Below are 12,004 nucleotides of genomic sequence, written 5' to 3' on the forward strand. Positions count from 1 at the left end.
TCTTGGACTCTGTCTACTGTATCACTCTGCCCTCAGATTCACTATGATTCACTAATGATAGATACGACACTCATCACTGTGTCCTTTATGAGAAGGTTGGTTGGTCCTCGCTGACGGAGAGGCGCAACAAACACTGGTTAATTTTAAGGCCCTTATATTGGTAAGCTACCTCCTTATACTACATCATTATTGGAATGGAATTTTGGTACTTATGGAACCCGTTCTAGTGACCGGCTGGTCCTTAAGGTCCCCTGAGTTTGCTCGGAACAGGGTAAATCTGCTATGATGCCCCTCTAGCTCATGGAATGAACTCCAACGGTCCTTAACCCTTGAGATTCTCCCCTCTGTTGCCGAGTTTAAAACCTTGATCTCCAACCTTTGTCAATCAAGTTGTACGTGTTTTAATTGATTGTTATCCTTACTTCAAGATTCCAGATTCAAGAGGTTTATTTGTCACATACATACCAGGGCATACAGTGAAATGCGGGTGGTCATGCCCGCAATCGATTGTGCAATAACACTAATAATAAAATAGACATAAAAGAACAGGTAATAAGAAGACATAAGATGTGCATGATAAAGATAGACATGCTAAATTCCTGAGAAGGCACTGGGTCCTATGTGCACTACTATACAATATACAGTTTTAACTCTGTCATTATGCTATACTTACTATATCTAAACTATACTATACAAGAACCACATCGGTTCTTTCCTTAAAGTGACCTTTATATTCCTCATTCCTTTAAAGTGATTTTTCCATTTTGTTTAAAGCGATTGTTTAAAGCGATTGCAGCATGTGTGTGTGTGCTCAAGTGTACTTGTGTGTGGAGAGAGTTCAGTGTTCAGTGTTCTGATGGCCTGGGCCCCTATTACATTACTTGTCTTATTGTTATGATTTTATATGCTGTGTGGTTTTATATGCCTTTTTTTTTTTTTTTTTTTTTTTTTAAATGTGTTGGCTTAATTCTGTATGTACACTCACCGTGACTGTAAAAGAGGGAAACCTCAGTTGCCTTTCGAGTTTAAATAAAGGTTTGAAATGAAATAATGCACAGATTTATTCTAATGCCTCGAGCGCAGTTTGGATAGATTACAGATCGACAACGATGTCATCTTTTGGTGTTGACAAATCAAAGTGATGGAGTAAAGGTTGTTTTTTTTGATGAAGAGCGGGGGGGGGGGGGGGGGGGGTAACTGTAATATCATGACTGAAATGGAGGTAGTAGAAAAAGTCACATTATTGCTGGTGAACTATAGGAATTATCCCTGCTTGGACAGAGGGCAGCTGTAGCGTGTTGTAATGCAGACTGTCAGTTGTGCACAGTTGGGGGGCTACTTACACAATGCCTCCTTGTTCCGTCAGGCCTTACTGTACCCAACACCACCATTGAAATCTACATCTTAACCCATAATTCAATCTTGTATAGAGTCTTTAAAATCAAATTTTCGCGAAACAAAGTGAAATAAATCCACCACCGGGGGTGTGAGACGATCCCGCTCGCTTTCGACACAACGCAGCTTTGTTTCCCGAGGTTGTTTTGACAGTTTGTCAAAAGCACTGCTGCCTCATTTCAGGATGTCAGCTTGTTGCTTCGATAGATTATTTTGAAAAGTGTAACTGTGATGAAATAAAGTGAAATTGTGATGAAATAAAGTGTAATTGTAATGCAATAAAGTGAAATTGTAATGAAATAATTAAAGTGTAATTGTAATTAAATAAAGTGACGTTTTTATTAAATAAAATGAAATTGTCTCACCGTGTTTTGCGGTATACCTCTTTATCTCAAACTCTTAACCACTAGTATCCACACCATCTGTCAGTGTCTCTCTCTCTTTCTCTCACACACACACACACACACACACACACACACACACACACACACACACACACACACACACACACACACACACACACACACACACACACACACAGTCTCTCTCTCTCTCTCTCTCTCTCTATTCGAGAGGTTAATCAAGCCATACATCTAGAAATCTCCTTATTCCAGCTCCACTGTTCCTACTGGCTCTCTACATGGAAGAGGCAGGTAGAGAGAGAGAGGTAGAGAGAGAAAGAAGGATGGATGGATGGATGGAATGGAAGAAAAACGGAGGGGGCTGGATCGTGGGGGAAGGAGGACGATGTCAGATCCTAAAAGAAATGATAAATCAGCAAACAAGTGAGAGAGAGGGAGAGAGGAGGAGGGAACAAAATAGAGAGGGAGGGAGAGGAGAGAAGGGAATAGAGATGGAGGGAGGGAGAGGAGGAGAGAAGGAGGGGGGGAAATAGAGATGGAGGGAGAGGAGAGGAGGGAAAAAATAGAGAGGGGGAGGGAGGGGGCATCAAAGCATGGCTGACATTCCCCCAACATATAGATATAGGTGGAAAGAAAGAGAGTGAGTGAGAGAGAGAGAGTGTGAGAGAGAGAGTGGGTGAGATAGAGCGAGAGAAATCAAATCAAATCAAAGGTATTTGTATAGCCCGAGATCACATGGAATAGCCCCCATGGGCTGTACAAATCTTCTTGTACAAGTCAAGAAGAAACATCAAAATAGATCAAAAACAAAAACCACCATAAAACCAAACATATGCGACACTCCCAGACTTTCCCCAATGAAGATAAGGAACGACTCACTAAAAACTTAGCAATAGGAAAAGAAAGACAGAGAGAGAGAGAGAGAGAGAGAGAGAGAGAGAGCAGGAGACAGAGAGAGACAGAGAGAGAGAGTGTGGAGGGGGGGGGGTGGGCGTTGGGATATGTTGAGAGGATAATTTGATAACCACACGTAAGTGGGGTGGATGTGAGTAGATAATTGCCATGTCTCTCTCTCTCTCTCTCTCTCTCTCTCTCTCTCTCTCTCTCTCTCTCTCTCTCTCTCTCTCTCTCTCTCTCTCTCTCTCTCTCTCTCTCTCTCTCTCTCTCTCTCTCTCTCTCTCTCTCTCTATATTCCTGAGCACTGTTCAATACTGTTCACTCTGGCCGCTTGAGCACCTCTGCTTGTAGGAGCAGGCCACGAATTATTATGTTTACAATTCCTCTCATTCTCCTCTATTCTAAATGTCCTCATCCGATCCTCTTCCTGGTCATTGCTGCTTGACAGAGACAGACGCATCTTCTCTACGAGCGCTTCCTCTCGCCTGGGGGTCTGCGTGTTCAAGACAAGCCAGGTATTATTCCTATTAATGGCGCAGTTGTTGCCTAAACAAAGGGATATGAACTCCATGAAGTAATGACGTCGCTCGAGACTCTCCATCACACGTTCCTCACATGTTTGCTTTGGGGCTCCTCATCCCCCCTACTGTACATGCAACACACACACACACACACACACACACACACACACACACGTCACACACACACACACACACACACACACACACACACACACACACACACACACACACACACACACACCTGCAACGTCTACAATACGCTGAAAATACAATCATTTGGAGCAAAATGCTCTGGGAATTACATTCCCTCCCATAACAGTCATTAACATAATGTCATCCATCTGTGCATCTGATTGGGCGATTTGGGCGGTTTTAAGGATCGAAAGCGGTCTATGCAAAATAATGATTATCATATTAGGATTAGGAGCTGATTGGTCGGGGGGTGGGGGTTGACTGCTGAATACAAGGCTTTTTTTTTTTAAAGGCGGTGATTACCGAATTACCAGTCCAGCCCGTCTCAGTTGGGATTTAGAAACTACATCTTACGTCTAGGTCGGGATTTTAGGATCAGGAATTCTTCCATAGTTTCACACTGTTATTAGTGTGCAGTCATGGCTTCTTGGTTTGGCTGCGTGTCAGACGCTTTAGGGGAGGCAGTCTGATTAAAAGGAGGGCGATTATGAAATTTAGTTTTGCCCAATCTGCGTGTCTCGAGGGGGGGGGGGGGGGGGGGGGGGGGGCGTTTAGCATAGGCTGCTGCCCCCAAGGGCATTCATCATTGTCATCATCATATTTCATGATTTAATTAGAGCCCTTTGTGGCGGCCAAATCAGTCTTCTGTATCAGCTCGTTCGGAATGGGTTCTCTTCAGGGGAGGAAACTAACTTTTTGGCTTACCAGCCAACTGGCGAGTATCTGATTTTTTTTACCAGCCAAACTGATTTTTTACCAGACAAAAAAAATCGCTAATTGTGATAATTACTTCTTTGTACGTCTTCGTCTAAATTGACTTTCAATCATAGTAAATTAATCACACTGTCTCTACTCTTCAAAATATTACATCATTAAATCACATATTAACATGAAAGAGGGAACTATTCTGGACTGGGTTGGGCTGAACTGGGCAGTGAAAGATGCTGGGTTGGGCTGGTCTAGGTTATACTGAATGATGAATTGAATATGAATTGAAAATGGGGGACCCTGATGTAAACAAGACGAAAGTCTTTCTCTGGTCTGCATCCCCTTAACAATTGCATGTATTGAGCCGTACTGTACTGTACCTGTAACTGAGGGGTACAATTCCCTGACTGTATTGTTAGATATGATACTTACTACCACTACCTCTTGTACTTTAGACTCTGGCCACCCAGTACTAGGCATAAATAATTATGGTAAACACTCCCACGTAGATGAAACGATCCAACACAAATGTACCAAGTCGAAAGTCTGCGTTTAATAATAATTAATACATAGCAAAAGGTATGTAGAGCAATCACTTAATTACATTTATGATTTGAAATAGGATGCACTTTTATGGCAAATGAGTATTCGTTGGTATATCAATAGAGAACGTCCAATCTCTGGTGGCGCAGGCGGTAAATATACAACCTGGAATATTTAAGGAATAATAGCAATGATACTTTAATGATTATAGAACTGGATACACTAGGGGGGAATTCCGGTCGCTTGTAAGACAACTGGAGAAGGGGGGGGGGGGTAGAGTCTGGCTGTATCCGTCTGGCCGAGGGTATCCTGGGAGAACCCACGGTTGTGCGGCTCGGTGCCTCAGCGATCCTCGATCCACAGATGAAAGCAGTTGGACTCTCTGTGGGCCGGCTTCCTCCGGTCCACGATGGAGAGACGTGAGGCGACCTCGTCGTGTAGAGCGTCTCCTCACCTGTCGTCCTCTCCGGGGGGGGGGGTTTCCAACACACGGCAGTGTTGGTCTTTATCCATAGAATAATCACTGTATACAAAGCATAATCCGTGCCTGGGAAGGCGGGCTGTCGTCGGTAGAATAATCCGGTATGCAGGTCCACTCGCTCGTCGGCTCTGGGGCTCCTCGGGTGCAGCCTCACATGGGGTCGGCCACCCTGGATAAGCAGCCAGTTCTCTGCCCGAAACGATGGGGTACTGACTACGATAGTATTCTCACCGCACGAAGCACTACATATGAATAGACTATTATTAGCTTAATAGACTACGTCCAACTCGACGATATAGTGCCAAATATGACTATTCAAATATTAATATACACGATGTCTCAATACCGATGGTAGGCCGAACTTGGCCTTACTCCCACACGTGGCGTCGCGGGGAGGCTTTACGTCTGTCACTCTATTGGAGGGTAAGAAACTGGACTAAAGGAAGTCCTACCTTAGTAGCGCAGCATATATACGCACTATGAACAAACAGTCCCATTAGTGGTGCGGTAGCCAGATTCCTACGCGGAACTAGGACCTGTTCGTACATGTTGAGCGGTACGCTTGAACCGGGTCCGGGGGGTATGGCAGCCTGGCACCAAGGTCTCGACCAATAGTAGAATGGAGACCACCATGGGATGTTCAGCAGGCCAGAATGGACATTCAATGCATATTGTACAAGGAATACACAAGGGACATCAAGGAATATTAGAGAATATACAAATACAATTAAATATATATATATAATAAATATATATATTCGGTTTAATCTGGCCCTTCACAACAGCCACCCCCTGATTGGTCCCAGACCTAATCAGTTAAGCAGAGACAGATTAATCGCGTTGTCTATTTACACATAAGGGTTTGCTGTAGGGGTCAGTCAACTTCACAAAGTCATAGGGTTATAGGGTCATGGTCATCATCGATTGTGTCTGGGAGTTGGGGCAGTTCTATGAGCCTCGCCACGGGACGGGTGTAAGTGCGACCCTGGACAAGCACTTCAGCTGCTCGGACCTTGCCGTCGGCACCGGTGATCACTTTGCTTACGCGGCCGGCCGGCCACATAGCTCTGGGCAGTGATTGATCAATAATCATGACGACTGTTCCTTCTGTCAAATTGTCTCTCTCCTTTACCCACTTCTGGCGGGTCTGTAGAGACGGTAGGTAGTGCAGTAGGAATGTCCTTTGTTGTGCACTCTCTATGGTAGTGCAATCATCTATGTTAGGGTCTGCGGAGATAACAGTGCTCAATCCACAGAACACAGGCTTCTTATTCTCAGCCTCCTCCTGACTGGCTTCCCTCGGGATAGGCGTGGGCCACTCTCCTTCCGGGAGCTTTAGGAATGCTGGGCCGTCACTGTAGACATTGCGACGGGTGAGGTCATCTAGGGGCATTCCCCGGGTGATGACGTCAGCTGGGTTCTGTTTTGTATCAACGTAGCGCCACTCTGTTTCTCCGGTTAACTCTTCGGTTAAGTCTTGAATCTCGGTGACTCTGACTCCCACGAAGACTTTGTACTTGCATGAGTCCGCTTTGATCCAGGCGAGTACTGTCGTGGAATCTGACCACAGGATTGTTCTAGACACCGGTATGGTGAGCTCACGTTGGATGAGCGTGGCTAGGTGCGCTCCGGCTAGGGCTGCGCAGAGCTCTAGGCGTGGGATAGATTGTTGCTTGCGTGGGGCTATTCTCGAGCGGGCGAGGACAAATGCTGTGTAGATCTCTCCCCCCTCTTCTTGGGCCCGCAAGTAGGCTACTGATCCGTATGCGACCTCTGAGGCGTCACTGAAGACGTGTAAGTCCATTTTACATGTCTCTGGCCTCACCGTGGGTGGGAAGTAGCTTCGGCGCATATTAACGCCGGGGAGTGAGTGGAGCTCCATCTCCCACTCTCTCCAGGTGGATGCAAGGTGTGCGGGAATGGGGTCGTCCCAGCCCTGGTCCTTGTCCCACAATGCTCGTACAATCATTTTTGCCCTGGTGGTGTACGGTAGAATACATCCTAGCGGGTCATATTGTCGGGCGAGTGTTGTGTACACACTCCGTCTGGTGGTCGGCGCCGCCGCCGGCCTTCCCTGCTCCGTAGTCAGGGGCTTGTGTCTGTAGTGAAGCGAATCTGTTTTGAATCGCCACACCAATCCCAGGGTCATCTCCTGGGCTTCTCCCGGGATTGTAGCCATCCAGGTCTCGCTGCTGGCTGCCTTGTCCTCGGAGGAGAGGCTGCGCAGTACTTGCGGATCGCTGCTGGCCCACTGCCTGAGATCAAAGCCGCCTTTGATCAATGAGGCGCGGAGTTTAATCAGGAGAGCCTCGGCTTCTTCCTGGGTTGAAAGGCTTTGTAGACAGTTGTCTACGTAGAAGCTGTTCTTTACGCTGTGTCGGACCTCTTCGTCCGCTGCTGGATCCTCTGCTACATGTTTCTGTAGTGCAAATGTAGCACAGCAGGGGCTGCACGTCGTTCCGAAGGGGAGGACTTCCCATTGGTAGATGGCTGGGTGCTCATCTCCTGGCTTCTCTCTCCATAGGAACCGTAACAGGGGCTTGTCCTCCTCTACTAATCTCACCTGCAGGAACATTCCTTTAATGTCCCCGCTGATGGCCACCTTTTCCTGGCGGAAGCGGAGTAGAACGCCGAGTAGGGAGGGGCCGAGTGTGGGACCGGGCAGTAACTCTTTATTCAGATTTTGGGATCCGATCTGGTAGCTGCAGTTAAATACTATGCGGTCTTTACCGTTGTGATGGACCTTGTGGTGAGGCACGTACCACGATTCAGTGGTCTGGTCAGCCTCTTTAATGTCCATCTTTGTGACGTGTCCCGCTGTGATGAGCTTCTCAATCTCAGCGCGGTATACACTCTCTTGGGCGGGGTTCTTGGCTAAGCGCCGCTCCGTGTTCAGCAGGTACCGTTCTGTGGCGTCTGTCTTGGCGTGGAAAGTAGGCATTCCTTCTCGCCGCAGGAGTGGCGTGGCGTATCTCAACACGCCGTTGACCGGGACTCTCTTGGTCCCTGTCTCGAGGAGGTGAATGGCGTAAATGTCATCTTTAGAGCGAATGTCTTTCTTTCCGTTCTTAAAGGGCATTTGTTCCAAGGTCCATAGCCGCTCTACGTGTTGCAGGAGTGCGGTTTCTCCCTCTGTGACTCGGGAGTGGAGACATCTAGTGGCTGTACTTCGGTTGAGAGATTTGGCGAGCGGGCCTTGGAGAGTCCATCCCAAACGGGTCTCGACTGCTGCAGGACAGCCTCGGGGTCCGGTATGAACCCGGTCTATCGGGACAATGAGGTCTGCATGGTCGGAGCCTATCAACAGGGTCGGCATAGCATTGTCTATGAGCGGGATCGGTAACTTGCGCAGATGTGCATATTTCTCCATCAGCTTGGCGACGGGGTATGTGTACCGCGACAGTCCTATTTCTTGGCTGGTGAAAGCGTCTGTAATCTGGTACCGTCGCTCAGGCTGGCCGCTTGCTGCGATAGAGAATGAGACATTCTCGCCCTTTATCGTCTTCAAATCTCGTCTTATTGTCCGAATTGTCATTTGGGTTTCGCTTCCCCGCAGCCCTAGCTGGGCCGCAGCGGAGGCGAGCAGAAGGGTCTTCTCTGACCCGTCATCGAGGACGGCGTAAGTGTCCAGGACTTTATTCTGGTAGCTTAGTGTCACACGCACTACTTTTAGGAGTACTCGGGCTCCACTGCTGCTGGCGGGATCGATGTACATGACGCTCGCTTTGCTGCTGGATGGTGCGGGTGAAGGGCGCCGTCTGTTACTGTCGTGAAGTATGTCCAGATGGGCTCCATCGCACTTGGTGCACCTTTTCTTTAAGCGGCATTCGGCTGCCATGTGTGAGCGCGCACAGCGAAAACAGCGCTTGTTGGACTTTATCCTAGGGCTGGGCGATATGACCAAAAACGTTATCGCGATAAAATTATTAAATTATTTTCATATAATTCGATATCGATAATTATCGTCGATATAATGTCTGTCAAGTTTAATTAACTTCTAATATGCTGCTGCGAATGTCTCAAGTCGAGTTGATGTCGTCATCAGTCCGCGCACGTTAACAGTTAGCCGACAAGCGGAGTATCTCATGACAATAAATATGACACTAAAATACTCTCTTCCGCCACAATATATTGAAACGACGTCCACTCCCACACTACTATAAACGTGGCCTCAGAATTCAAAACACACACATACTCGGCACGTAAATATATAAAACAGTGCCGTGCAAGCTAGGTATCCTAGCCAGCCTGTTGCTTCTAAGCGATGTATTCCACGACAATGTGCTAAATATGACACTAAAATACTCTCTTCCGCCACAATATATTGAAACGACGTCCACTGTATACCCCACACTACTTAAACGTGGCCTCAGAATTCAAAACACACACATACTCGGCACGTAAATATTTAAAACAACGGCGTGCAAGCTAATTAGCCTAGCAAGCCTTGTTGTTGAGTGAGTCCTAGTACGTCTCCTTCCGGATCTCGTTCGCTCTCGGCCATCTCCTTCACTGATTGGTTGTTAGCTGTTGTGCGTATGCACGTCACGTCATCACGTAACGTTGGTTGTTGTTAGTGAGTGTGGTGAGCCGCGGCTGAACGGAGCCAAGCTTGGAAATCGATATATCGAAACTTTGCGACCACGTTTCATGTTTATTTCGAGGAAATAATTTATCGCGATAGTTTCGTTATCGTTTTATCGCCCAGCCCTACTTTATCCATTGACTTGCTTCCTCCGCGTTCAGCTTGGGGAAGGAGTCACATTGCGCTAGCCAGTGTTCTTTCTCACAGTAGGGGCACACTATCTTCCACTTCTCCGTTCTGGAGGGGGTACTGTGGCTCCTGCTGCTCGGTACTGACTCCGATTGGTGCATCACAGTCACCGATCTTCTTCCATCATTTAGTCGTCTGGTTCCTTCTCTGGAGCCAGGGGTGCTCCGTCCGAATGTATCTAGCCGTAGGCTGCTGACTTCTCTCGCCAGGAAGTCTGCTAGATCGAGGAGGTTCGGTTCGGGGCCATTCGGGTCTCGGTGGTCTCTCTGCCGCCTAAAACGCTCCTGTCGAGCGGGCGGCAGCTTCTCCAAGATCCTTTCCACATTTGAGTTGGCGTAAAGTTCATGCCTCCCCTTCTCTCTCTGCGCTCCCAACATCCCTACCAGGGACTGCACTCTGATGGACAGGTCGTCCAGTGCTCGATTGTCTATTGCTGGGGGTAAGTGGTCGATGTGTCGGATCTCCTGGATCACGTAATCCCATATGCGCCCATACCTCTGGTCCAATGCTACCAGCGCTGCTGTGTATGGGGTGGTGGAAGTCGCGTAGGCGAGCGCTATATTATGTGCGCGGGGTACCTTTAAGTGCTTCAGTAGGATGGCGTATTTATGGCGTTCATCCAATACATCCACCAACATGGTCTCCAGACACATGCGGAGTTCTGTATACTGGGCCCGGTTCTCTTGGGTGAAGTCGGGTACCATAGGCGGGCCAATGTATGACGCTGACTGTGGATACATCGGCGAGCGTTGGGGGAGAGGCCTCCTAGGCGAGTCTCCTCCCGCTCCTTGGTATGGGCTGGTACCGGCAGTGTACCATGGCCCGCTTGTCCAGGTGCTGTTCCTCGGTGCGGGTCGTGCGTCGTGCTCACCCGGGTATAGAGTCGGGGGTCTGTAGCGCAGCTCCGCGGGAGTATAGCCTGGGCTGTACCGGACCTCCTGGGCTGTACCGGACCTCCTGGTCCGGTAGAGTACTGTGCTGTCGTCGGGCGTGGTTCTCCTCCTCTTCCTCTTCGTCTTCAGTTAGGTCATCCAGTGCTTGTAGTCTCTGGTTTAGCCTCTCCACAGGATATGCTGCTCCTTCCCGGTTACTAGGTCTCGCTTGGACCGGTGGGGGGAGGTGGTCTGTGGGGGGGGTAGACCTCGTCTGTTGGTCAAGTTCAGGGTTGTTTACTCGGCTAGGGGATGCCGCCCTGGAGGTGTGTCTAGACGAGTTCCTGGAGCCTCTGGCGGAGGGAGAGGGTGTTGTCCGTCTGATCAGCTGTTCTATTAGTTGCGCTTGCTGTCTGTCGCGCTCTGCGTCCCGTAGAGCACCAGCAGCTGCTCGCTGGCTGTCTGCTCGGTCTCGGGCCACATTTTCTTCCCTCTGAATGCGTCTTATTTCTAGACGTATATGCTCTTCTTCGCTCCGCTGCTGGATCTGCAGTCGGTCGCGTTCAGCAGCGGCGTTCAGGCTGATGAGGAAGGCCTGCTGTAGGGTCCTCTCTGCCTCGCTGGGAGAAGGCGGTTGTATAGGGGAGCCTTCCCTCGGGGTACTCCTTGCGGAGCCTTGGAGCTCTATCTCCACGGTGCTCTCCCCGTCTTCTTCCGTGCCGAGTTCTCTCTCGGTAGCGTTGTATTCCTCCCGGGACTCATCGGGGACTACTTCTTCAGTACTGGCGGGGTGTGAAGTCATGTCTGGTTCCCACTGGTCCCCACCGTGAACTTGGTCAGTTACATTAGAACCCGTAGGGGCCTCTATGGTCGGGGTAGTCTGGGCGTTGGGGTTAGACATACTTTTACTTTCTAGTTTTACCGCGTTTACTGTTAGTAGAAGACTAGGTTGTTGACTGACAGCGTAAGCCTCTAAGTACTGAGGGAGCCGTCGTTCGCGCTGCGGGCGTTGGTTAGGAGGATCGTTTCGTGGAGTGTTCATCATAGGCCATTTCAATATTAATAACACTATATTAATATTACACTAATTACCCTCCGGCTCGAAGGACCAATTGTAACTGAGGGGTACAATTCCCTGACTGTATTGTTAGATATGATACTTACTACCAATACCTCTTGTACTTTAGACTCTGGCCACCCAGTACTAGGCATAATAATAGCAATGATACTTTAATGATTATAGAACTGGATACACTAGG

The 12,004-nt window shown here is 48.5% G+C and overlaps 1 protein-coding gene across 1 annotated transcript in view; it reads right to left on the reverse strand.

The window, feature by feature from the left end:
* Nucleotides 1–12,004, reverse strand: part of LOC311228371 (protein eva-1 homolog C-like) — a 100,157-nt gene that overhangs the window by 75,388 nt on the left and 12,765 nt on the right. The gene's annotated exons all lie outside the window — the stretch shown is intronic.

The sequence above is a fragment of the Notolepis coatsorum genome, assembly GCF_963971535.1.
Source record: "Notolepis coatsorum genome assembly, chromosome: 5".
NCBI lineage: Eukaryota > Metazoa > Chordata > Actinopteri > Aulopiformes > Paralepididae > Notolepis > Notolepis coatsorum.